Source organism: Haliotis rufescens, unplaced genomic scaffold (genome assembly GCF_023055435.1).
Source record: "Haliotis rufescens isolate VD_foot unplaced genomic scaffold, xgHalRufe1.0.p SCAF_49, whole genome shotgun sequence".
NCBI lineage: Eukaryota > Metazoa > Mollusca > Gastropoda > Lepetellida > Haliotidae > Haliotis > Haliotis rufescens.
This window is the reverse complement of record NW_025964212.1, coordinates 2401955-2413459: the sequence shown is the minus strand read 5'-3', so window position 1 is coordinate 2413459 and position 11505 is coordinate 2401955.

Sequence of the window (11505 nt, the reverse complement as noted above, 5' to 3'; positions counted from 1 at the left end):
AATGTGTGTTGATATGTGCTGGTGCCCGGTTGTTTGTCTGGGCATGCGCGGGTACCAGTGATCTAGGTTTCGTGTACAGTGTTCGAATTCTGAGTACGCGTTGGTTGGAATATGGATGTCCGTGAGTACAAATGGTAGGTACGCACTAGGGCTGGGACGAGTCCAAATTTACTACCAGGGTATACCCACCCCGCTATTAACCGACCCTACCCGGGTACCCACTGTAGGTCTCAGGAGATGTCTCAAAATGTCCGATTGGGAACATTTTTAGGATAGACCAGGCAAAACGCATTTAGATACATGTATTAAACAATCTGGTCATGCATACACTGAAGTTGAATTAAGTTATATCTTTATTCAACCAAATGAAAAATCAGAAAGAATGGGTGCATAGTCAGAAAGAAATGCGAACATTATTGACTTGTAGTGTAACCATAGAGTTCTGGATAATGTTTGTCATTAAACAATATATCACGTGACTAACCACGGGTCCAGGTAGTCCTGTGGGTACCCGGGCCCTACTCAGTACCCACCCGACCCGGGTACCCGAGTTACCTGTCCCAGCCCTAGTAGGCACTGGTCTGTTCGCATGCACGACTTTTACTCATGTATGCAAAATTATACATGTGTTTGTTTACAGTTGAGTAAAAGCGAAAGTATTATTTAGGCCTTCGGAAAGTTATAATCGGGTGTTGTATATTGCATGTATTGAGAGCAGTAAAAAAGCTACATCTTTATCTTCCGCATCATTATGTAGCAAGTATACAACATGGAAAGACTTAATGGGTGCAGGCTAAAACGGCACCTCAGCAAAACTTCACGATTTCTCTGGCGAAAAGATCACCGTATTTGGCGAAAACGGCTACTATGTGGTCGGGCGAAAACGACTATGATACAGCATGCTGATTTTTTCTGACATTTTTCTCGCATGCTACACATCGAAAGGCCATTGTGAATAATTGTGATCTGACAGCACCATGTTGAGCTTCTTAAATACAGTTTCAGCTTGACATTGAGTTAAATTGAGTAAAGGTACTTAAAACTTCAAAGAATATAATGCTTTCCAATACGTTAGTTTCACTTCCCAATCGCCTAACATTTCACAATTATTTAAGTTTAATTTCATTTATTTGACCAAGGTCACAAGAAAAATAAGGTGCCGTTTCCGCCAGGCAATAGTAGCCGTTTTCGCTTGAGGCTTGGTGACGTTTCCGCAAATCGGTGCCATTTTCGCCAGGTGACGTTTTGCTGAAGTGCCGTTTTAGCTATAACCCGACTTATTTCACATTGCAGAATACGAAGAAGACAATCTCCTTACCAGCTTGGTTTGACAATAGTGAGTGAGTTGGGTTTAACGCCGCTTTTAACAGTATTCCAGTTATATCGCGGCGTGTCAGCTTAATGTGGGAGGAAAGCCCGAAGTGATGCAGGTTTCAGACGTTTACCACTTCGGTGACAAACTTAGAAACATAGTTGGGGCGAACCGGGATTCGAGCCCACAATCATAGGTTTCTGGCGTGCCCAAGGGCCGCAACCCTGCACAGCGAGTCGCGGCGCCTTAGACGACTTGGCCACCCGTGCCCCCTTGACAATAGTGACTTGCTTGTGTAAAGACAAATCTGTATGGAAGATCGACAGAGAAACGGCTTGGTGGGAAAGTATGTACCATAATCGACAGCTAATGATATGCTTATTGTCGTATGCACACATGTTAACTGAAGTCAAGGAGCACCTGGGTAAAAGAACTAGATTAACATCTAGTCTCTGAAATGAACATATCGTACATAAAAAAAACAGTTGTTCAGTTTTCTTGATAAAAAATATAATAAAAAGGAGCCCAGTGGCTCATCTAGACTTGCCAAACATAGACTTGCATGGGCTGTATTTGATATATATTTGTATCAGGGTCTGTAAGACAGACTATAAAAGAACCAGTACCAGTAGTTGAGGCCAGTGGTCCAGGATCGCTCCTGGCTTCTGATTAGTCGGTTGGGTCACGTGACCTCTGATGACGTCACTTCCGGTTTGGTGTGCGCAGGGCATGGTGGGTCCTGCGCGCGCAACCAAGATGACGGCACATCCGTTTCCGGTAGCCTGCGCACCTCCAAGAGGGCGGCACATCCGTTTCCGGGGGAGGAGGGGGAAAAACCCAAAGAAGCGCTCGAACAAGGTGAAAAAGATCGACATTGAAAGAAGCGCGTATCAAATCCTTTATGTTCATTGTTTCTAAAAATAGAAGAGGCTGTGGTGGCGGTGGAGGGAGGAGGAGGAGGTGGGTTCTTTGTTTGGGTTTGAGGGTCGTCAAAGCATGAGGATGAAAAGCGTTCTTTCGGGAGAGATGGGTGGCCCTGAATTTTGTGGTGCAAAGGTACCTCATGACAGGACACTGACTGGTGTGGCGATGGCATGTGGAGATGATAGCTCACTGAGACGAACTTATCATACACAGTCGAGCATATATCTAATGTCATACAATACAGAATAGTAGATCAAGATGGCAGTTTCCCTGTAAAAATTATGTATTTCTAAAGATTTGTACAATATAACTTGATAACTGTTTTTAATCTTTGATCTTTTGTGAAAATAATAGTGGAAATGGTTGAGTACATGAACTGGTGTAGTGACGTATTTTACATTAAAAGTGGCGTGATTTACATCGTTAAACTATAAAAAAATCTACACAGTGTTACAACTATAAATGGTTGTGATTTATTCAAGAACGAAGTCAGTAATTGGGGATTTAACTTGCGCTTTCCGACGTTATGCGTATTTCGCACACAGTTAAGAACGAAGTGTAATTCATTTATTTATACCAAGTACGAATGCATCAATCCGCCCGCGTTGCATCTACATACATGTTCATTAATGCCAAAAGACACCAACATCACAGGACTAAGTTTCATCAAACAATAATCACTTATCCTGTTTATTGGCTTCGTGTCCCTATTGGCTTCCACCTATGTGTTTTCTGTCCATCAAGTTGTGACAGCATCATCCCTTTGTTGTCAACATCTACCAATGTTATCCCACTCATGTATGCAATTGTTGTTACTGTTAATCCTCCACTGTTAATCCTCCACCTACTATAAATATTCTGCACTATGTCCCTCATCAGTCTTGCTTGACAACGGTATAAGGATCTATACCGACACGTCGCTTTTCACAGTATTAAAGAAGCTGTTATCCATAAAATTGTGTCTATCTTGACTAAGTACATAAACTGACTCCCAAAAGAAACTTTACCAGAGTTTGAAATCACTCTTGCTCAAAAACAACAAAACATACATGCATGAAGTAAAGTGTATTGAAAAGATCAATATATCAACATAATCAACACTGAAAAATGACAATCATACCGCGACCGAGAATGACGTCAGAGCCCCCGAAATTTGGGTGTGGCACAAAACTCGAGCTTTCAGAATAATGGACAATATAGTCTGGTCATTCTGTAATTCAACCTCAAGAAAATTGCAACAGAATATATTACGACTGTTTCCTTTTGATTGAATGTATTTGAGATTGTATTAAAAAGTCTACCAAAATCAACCTTCGGGAAAATGGTTAATTCCCGCATCAAAAAAAGATAAAAACACACGAGGAGAATATAGCATTTACGGGCCGCCGTACATTAAGAAGAGTACGCAAAGGGAGATAATTCGTAGTGATCCTGCTGGTGCCTTGGAAAATATTCCGAAAAAAAACAACGATAACGGAGCCGTATTATTTCATGGTAAGTTGACAAATACAGATTTATTTTAAAATGTCATTAATAATGATGAAAATTATAGCAGTTGGCTTTCAATATACTTCTAACATGCCTATCAACCATAAATTGTGTAGCGTCGTCTGCTATCTAACTACGACCGCACCAGCAGAGAACATGTGTGTTAAACACGACCGATAACCATATTCCTGTCTTTTATAAATTCATCCAATATTGTTACAATTATTAGAAACATAATTATGTGACAAATAATATCGAAAGGTGGACCCTCCTTGATAAAATAAAAAATGTATGGAAGCCCATGAGTGACATGATGTATAATCATTTGCGTAATGCGTACGTAATTTGCAATTCATTAAATTCATTACGTTTTACAAACCAATCTTGACAATATTGATATCGGAACAAGTTACCTATTTCTAAAACACCCGATATTGACATTTCTCGTCTTGAGTGCATTTGTTTTACTGTTTAAAGTCACAAAATTAACTCTTTTAGCCGGCTTTTTTTACCTTTTTTTGTGTCTAGGTGAAAAACGGAACCAGACAACAGCGCCAGTGGATTCTGTCTCCGTTTCTTGACTTGAAACTGAATTTGTAGCAGGAGTAGACCAAATACTGTCCCCAAAGATTGTTTGGAATACAGCGAGGCACTTGTGTGTGTATTCGCCGAAGGCCCGGGTTCGAGTCCCCACATGGGTGCAAAATGCGTGAAGCCCCTTTCTGGTGTCCCTCGGGGCAATCTAGTTAAAATCAAATCTTTGTACTCGCTACCGTCAAAGAAAGATCTGAGGACATCCCATTAGGGGTCGCGTCAGAACGACCTTTCATCCGACCAATCAGAGCGTCGCTTACTAGATCATGAAAGTGACAGTAGGAACGTGTTTTCTAATCATGCAACCACGAAATATTTGACACGGGGTTTTCCGAGCGACAGTGACGGGTTTTCTGATTATATACATACAATCTAGGCCATCTATAAGCCATTCGAGAGTGTTCTTCTTATCAGTTTTTTTTTTAATCGAGAATACGTCAAAATATGTTTCGAAGCGTAGTCGCCAGTTTGAAACGAGAGTCGTTAAGCTCGAGAAAGCTGCCTTCTGATTGGCTAATGTCGATTTCTTGTCAGTCATTTCATTGGTCGGTCAAAATTCGAGAAAGGTCGTTCTGATGTGACCGATGTCCTCAGATCTTTGTTTAGCGGTAGCGAGAACTAAGATCTGATTTTAATGAGATTGCTCTCGGGGGCACGGGTGGCCCAATCGTCTAAGGCGCCGCGATTCGCTGTGCAGAGTTGCGTCCCTTGGGCACCCCAGAAACCTATGATTGTGGGTCCGAAACCCGGTTCGCCCCGATTACGTTTCTAGGTTTGTCAGCACCATACCCGTGCTCGTGGGTTTCACCGAAGAGGTAAACGTCTAAGACCTGCATCACGTCGGGCTTTCCTTCCACATTAAGCTGACACACCGCGATATAACTGGAATAATGTCAAATGCGGCGTCAAATTCAACTCACTCACTCAGGTGTCCCCCGCCTTGATATAACTGGAATATTGCTAAAAGCGGCGTAAAACCATACTCACTCACTCACTCACTCACTCACTTGAGCGTTTGCCATATTGCTATGCTATGCAATAGTCTATAATTATCTTGTACTTATAGTCAAATTGAATAGATTCGCTCACTATAATAAATGAATCTATAGTCAGTATAGCCTGTGTTCACTCAGCGTATCAGCGCCAGTAATAGATAACCGGCTGACATGAGTGTCGCCGGGGCCCCTTTCACCAGAATAGACTATCGTCGGCCAACTACCCATGCGTTACCAAGTTCCAGGCCTTTATGATTTTAACATATTTATTTCCATAAAGTGGAGGGATTTGGCAAACAAGCAAATTTTGCTTATCTGAATGCCTCTCCCAAACATGATACACATACAAATTACAATGTATTAAAGTGATATGAGAAATAGCATACATGATATAATTGACATTAAAGATGATTATTGTTCTGTAAGTGTTTCATTACTGGATTATCTTTCGAAACTACAGCTACGTTATATTATTTACATCTAGCACAACAACATCACAGTATCATATATACTTGCCGTAAAAGGCGACTGTGCTTGTCGTTAAAGGCGACTACTAACGGGATCGGGTGGTCAGACTCGCTGACTTGGTTGATGCATGTCATCGATCCCAATTGCGTGGATCGCTGCTCATGATGTCAATCACTGGATTGTCTGGTCCAGACTCGATTATTTACCGGCCGCCGTCATATAGCTGCAATATTGCTGAGTGCGGCATATACAACAACAACAAAATTAACTTCCGAAATATGCAACCAATATACTTACTTAAACGAATGAGTGTTCAACTATCAGTAGTTGTGAATAAGCATCGGAGTTTATAAAAGTTGGGATTTATACGACAATAGTTTGGTAATAATTTTCTTTCAAATCTAAAACATATGATATTAATTTCCCCTTGTACGCGAGTCACAATTCGGGCAGAGTCTCAATCAAAGGAACATTCTGCCACGACCCGTTTCTACGGACAAAATAGTATTACTTGTACGAAATTGTTAAACTTGTATTGAAGGACACCTGACTTATCAAAATCATTCCTTGTCTTTGGAATTATATAAACGTCAAAACTTGCATCCAAATAACATAAAAAAGCAAATATTTCAGTCGGAGGCTTGGAGGCTAGCTCATTGTTACCTCAGACTGTCTCTGGCTACAATTATTAATGGCTATGTATGACACCACGTGGCTGCTGTTGGAGAAATGGTAGGACAACTGGACGAAGAATGTTATCCATGTAACGCTGAGCTGTCAAGTTTCCGTCAACGATGACCAGCGGTGTCCTCTCCTGCCCACAGATCCCTCCCCACACCATGACACTCCCTCCACCATATGGTACGACCTCCTGCACGCAACACGCCGCCGTTCGTTCACCCCTTCGGCGGTAAACACGGTGTCTTCCATCAGCCCTAAACATACAGAATCGACTTTCGTCAGTGAAGAACTCTCTGCCAGTCACGTCGTTGCCGACGTCGTACAGTCCGGGCCCATCTCAATCGCAGACGTTGCGCTGTCAATAGCTGTCCTCTGTATGGTCTAAAAGCCCTGATTCCATGAGCCCTAAGTCTCCTGGCCACTGTCTGTCGACTAACCCTGTGACCTAAGGCATTTGTCGCCGATGACGTCACTGTCAGGAAGCGATTTCGGAGGTGCAAGGTACGAAAGTACCGGTCATCATGGGGCGTGGTTACCCTGGGTCTGCCTGTTCTTGGCCTGTCAGCGGTCCGCCCTGTCTGTAACGTTGCATCAAGTTGGTGACGGCAACACAGGAGCAACCGAAGGTTCGTGCAATATGGGCGTGGATGGCTCCCATCTGTACCATACCCAGGGCTCGTTCACGTTGTTCGACTGTGAGTCGTGGCATTCCTTTTGTGTTTTTTATCATTGTGGATGTCTGACTTGCCGTTGCAATCGTTTTTACCCTTACCCGCACGTGCATTTGCAGTTGTCCGTGGTGCACGTGTTTTTCACTTTTTCGCGTGTTATCTCGCAAACATGTGACAGACGATTAACATTTTCTGCATACACTATTGTTGTATTTAGCTTATGTGTTTTAGATAGACTTCATCGAAAAAAAGATTAAATTTGTTTGAAATTTATATTTTCAGTTGGTGAAGTTTCTTTTGGACGTCACTTTAGTTCGTTGAATGTTATTTCGTGAATACATATTTTGCGTAACACAGAGCGCAAACCCAAATGACCTGTGACAGGTGTTAATTAGAGAATGTATTGCCATCACATTATGTCTCGGCAATTTTATAACACTTAATGAACCAAGTCAGTCCATGGATCTGTAACAACTTTATAAAATCGGTGTCCTCCCAAAACTTCTACATGCCAAAACTTCTACAGCTTAAAACAACAAAGTTTATGGTCCACTGCACCACTAATCATTTTATTATAATCTATAATTATGAATTTTGTAAAAATGAACATTTTAGTATAATGTATTATGAATTTTGAATAATATCGTAATCGTAATTAAATATTTATCTCAATCTATTCGAGTTTCTTGGGTTGTTCCATAGTATGAAATAGGTAACAGACTAGGGATTAGCAGTGCCATGGACCGTGAACTTTGTGGTCTTAAGCTGTAGGGGAAATGGGATGTAGGGGTTTTGGGAGGTTACCCTGTGGTGAAGTGAAAGAAACACCCTCTAACTAAAGTCCCAGGAAATGTTCAATGGTCTTGTCTGTAGTGAAGATGAGGATGCAATTTAAATGTGGGACACTCATTTAAAGGTATCGGTAATCGGATGAATTAATTACCCGCTAGAATAGGTGAAATGCTCTCAGCTGAAAATGTGGCTCTACCGGCAATAGCCATTTCTGAAATGTGGCTCTCCCGGCTAGACACCGGCAGGAGCGAGGACACGGTTGAATCTCTGTTGGACTTCTGTTTTGAGTCGGCTGAACAGTCTGGTGTAAGTTGTGGTCTGTCTGTCAGGCAGGAGGGCGAAGACAAGTGGGTACATACAGGAACCACTTATTGCATGTATCATGTATACCTGGTTCCACAGATCTGGGCAAGATGTAAATGTTCCGTCCATGTATACAGTGTCTGCAGACTGCAAAGCTTGGAGTTGGTCATGGGTAGAAAATACAACAATCTTGTTGGCATCTCGATCAGTGAAAAGCAGGAATGGGCGGCTGTCTGTTGTTTCAGTACAGTTTCCTGCAAGTTGGACTTCAGCTCTTGTCTGTGGGAGTGCTGGGATGTTCTTCCGCCTGTGTCGGTACAAGGCACTGCTCATGGAAGGGAACGATGGCAGCAGCTGTGGCTGGTCTTCTGTAGCTACCTCATCGTTGTACAGGGTACGCATCGACGTGGTTTCTTCTCCTCTTCCTCATGGTACTGATGAATCTTACTCTACTGCTGTCTTCAGGTGGATGAGTGTGATCAGAGACATTTCTAATGAAGTCACCTACAGTGGTGCATCTGCCCTTACAAGTGGAGTCTACGCACTTCCAGTGAATGCATGTCTGTCTGACAATATTCTTGTTATAACGATAGCCATCTAGGAATACCTGCACAGTACCCTTCTGTGACATGACATACTCCACTTACCTGATACCAGCCATAGTAATAAAATGTCATCATGATGGACTCTAGTTATATACTATAGTGTTAATCCACAATAAATTGAGTAAACCCAATTTAAGGTTCAAACTACTCTCAGCCCGACAACTTGTAAGTTGCTTTTCCTACATACACATGAAACCTTTCGATCTTAAACAGTGTACAGTTTTGATTTCATAAACCAGTTAATTTCATTGCAAGTGACGGGTCTTTTTATTATAATCTTCTTTATCTCCAAATAAGTTGCTTTCATTAGGTACATCTGTAATTATTTAATCTTCCCAAAGTACCCTTCCTTGCCTTTCTAAAACAACATCGTAAAGAAGCTAATGAGTCTTCTTTATTACAGGAGGACTATACCATTATAACAATAGGTAAACTCAATCAGCCATGACAACACTCTGTAGATGTTTTGGCATGTAGACGTTTTGGCATGTAGAAGTTTTGGGAGTGAACCATAAAATCAAAGTAGCATGAATGTTACGTTATTCGTATTAAATCAAAAGTTGACTTAAAAGGCTATAACATGAATATTATTGCGTTTTTGAGGATAAAAGTGAAACTTTTGTTTAGGGATGACAGTACAAAAACATACCCTTGAAAATCAACTGTATTTTTTCACGACTTCACACAGACTGAAAAAGTATACACATGTTTATCTGGCTACATGAAATAATAATGTTGGTCATGTTTGTTAATTTCTACATTTCGTTGTTATTGGTATTCTGAGGATGTTGTAATTATACACGGGTTCTGATCTTCTTTGACGTAGAATACATGAACTGGTTGAGTGACTTTCTGCCATCAGCGTGAGAGCATTACCTACACATATACCCACAATCTTTTGACAAAGAGAAAGAAAGGATAATAAATCCTATAGCTATCATAGCTAGCTGGTACTAAAAGTTCACTATCAATCTCCTCTGATAATAAACTGTTACATTTGATATCCCCAAGCAACAATAATCAGTATGCTCATGGAGTCATTGTCAAAATCAGAAACCCGAATGATATCCTGTCTACATGGTCACAGACGTTTATTGTTAAGATCTACACTCAGACAACATGGCAGTCTGTATTCATTTCTCATATTCCAAAAGTCCCCCACCAAACGTCCTCTTCTTAAAGGGGAAGTGTACACGCAAAAATTACTTTCTTTCTTCTTGTAGACAAAACGCAATTTTAGAATTAGTTAGTATCTGTGTTTGAAAATATACACTCATTTTTTTCACAGTGAAAGTAGGAAGCTCACAATAGTGTGAAAATGATATGCCGTTATGAGGCCTTCGTTTTTCGAACTAAACAGGCCTGAGTTATCTCCCTTAGATTATGACGTAATTGGTGCCAATTCAACTGGGTCCCTGTCTATTCTGAACGCAAAAAGATATCAAGTACAAGTTTTCGGTAAAACAACATGGCCTACGACACACTCCGGCGCAGTGGTGACTCAGCATTACACTATGCTGGCTGGCATCTGAGACGCTAGAATCACACACCTGTACCTACACCACGTGAAGCGGCTCTAACAAAGCATGATGACGTCATAATGTTTATCAATTGGCACCAATGACGTCATATTGCAAGGGGCATAAGCCATGGTGTTTTTGTTATGGAAATAGAACACTTTGTAAATGTGAAAAATATAAATCGTTTTAATGCAAAACATATGTTGATTAATTGTGATATTTTTATATTTTTGTCTATGACACTTCTAGGTTAACACTTTTATTGTCGAAAAAGTACAAGAAAATAAGGTTCATTTCCGTGTGAACTTGCCCTTTAATTCTTACAACAACAAAAAAGTGGGATTTTGTGAGATGTCCTACTAAGAATGGGACATTGTTCATTCTTTTAACATATTTTTATTCAGTAAATGAATCGGGATCGGTAAAAACTGCTCCAGAAACAAAATTATATTTATCAAGTAATCTTGATATGTGTTGGTTCATACATATACATACATATTATAAAACATAACACATAACACAGATTGTTTCCCATAAAGCACTGAATTAAAACTCTAACCTTTAGAATAGAAAGACGATTCGTTTCTTAAAATATTGTGGTAAGGCCATGTGAAAAAATAATGCAGCATACTTTAGCCCAAGAGCATGCATGATGCTTTATCTGAGACGTGTCTCTCAAGCCGATGGAAGTTTAAATCACTAAAGCCGAGTCCGAGGCGATAAAGGATATGTGACAAAATATGGTATCATGGTTTAACTGGATATTAGTAACATTGTCCAAGATTAATAATCCACTATATCAGATGACTATTCCAAGTATTAATGGTATCGGGAAAGAATGATTTGGCATAGCATTCTGTTCTACAACTGGTAGCCTGTAAATTGGTTCGATTTCTTTAAATGTAATCACTAACAGAAGAGATGTTTTCCATTTTGTAAAATAGTGTTTTCTTTTGGCTATGTTCGTTTCTCAATAAAGTTCCTCAAGGATGGTACCACTTGTCCCCCCACAAATGTAAAGTGTAAACTTTCTCGGATTGGTTCTTGTTCTTTGGTGCAATTATCCCAAATATGGGAGCAATAAGCTTGTACATAACTTCTAACGATTTATGTGAAAGGAAGTATTTAACTGAGTGAGTGAGTATGGTTCAC